Source organism: Octopus bimaculoides, chromosome 15 (assembly GCF_001194135.2).
Source record: "Octopus bimaculoides isolate UCB-OBI-ISO-001 chromosome 15, ASM119413v2, whole genome shotgun sequence".
NCBI lineage: Eukaryota > Metazoa > Mollusca > Cephalopoda > Octopoda > Octopodidae > Octopus > Octopus bimaculoides.
This window is the reverse complement of record NC_068995.1, coordinates 38,548,473-38,549,831: the sequence shown is the minus strand read 5'-3', so window position 1 is coordinate 38,549,831 and position 1,359 is coordinate 38,548,473.

Genomic DNA, 1,359 nt, shown 5'->3' with positions numbered 1-1,359 from the left:
TATATATATACATATATATATATAGTTTTAGAGAAAAGAACCAAGGTTCATGAACTCATCGATGAACATCCACTGACCCAACATTTCCACATAAACTTCACAGTTGAGCTTGGCATATGCACATGTTCGACTCATACATTCAAAGACGAGATTAATTAGTACTATAATTCATAAACACATATAACTGCATTTGTTTCAACTTCACTTTTCAGAACAAAATATTTTGAAAGCTAATATGAAATCAACTATGGATTAAATTTCTTCAAACCACACCTAGTAATGTGCTATGAAAGAGCTTTGAAAACGATTTGGTTATCCTGATTACTAACATAAGATAAGAGAATTATACAAACCATTTTAGTCTGTGTGTATTCATGACTATGTATAGAAATATGAATGTTGACATTCGCACATACATACACGTGTGCGCACACTCACATATACGCGCGCCCAGAGATACGAACATGCAAACACATATTACATTTAAGGCCATATTCTGAGAAACTGCTGCTCAGTCCGGAGAGGGCACTATCTTCTAATTAGGTAAAAGAAATTCGACCATATGCTTACATTTCTTCAAACTTTCGAATGAGGATTTATTTAAGCAGTGTGGTGGAATTCTTGGATATAAAAGGTATGTGCGATCGTTAGTATACTTAAGTTGCATCTCTTAGATCCATGAGATATGGCATCCATTGAAATATGGTCAAATTTCTTCACGAATCTTCATTTGCTTGTGCATTGTGAAGTGGATGTCAATATGTGATTACCCAATTAAGTGGTTTTACTATTGTCTATATGCCACAAAGTATACATGTTTTGCATAATATTTTTAGAATTTACTTCACCCTAACTAAAACTGTGCTTCAGCCATTCTGGGCCATCAAACTGCAGGATCTACAACGAGACGCATTTTATCCTGCTTCTTATTTCTTTATTGGCCACAAGGGTCTAAACTGTCCCCCTTCTGAAGAGTGACATTAACGCTTGGAAAATTGAAAGGTTTTTCAAGTTTCATCTCTTCATTGTAACAATATTTCCTCTTTTCCCTTTTCATTTTTTTCTACACACAGATGCACACACATACATACATATAAATATAAGTTCATACGTATGTGTGTTTTCAGTTCGGCATCCATTAACGCTGTATCGCCTAATGAAATGTATGCATGGACATGATCTTTCCAATGTCTATGGATACTACGGACTGCACTGTAATTGTCCCAGGAATACGGACTATGATCGTAGCGATGCATTAAAATAGTTATAAGTTCCACCTGAGCATTATTATTATTATTACAGTATATATTTATATATATATATATATATATTATATATATATATATATATTTATATATA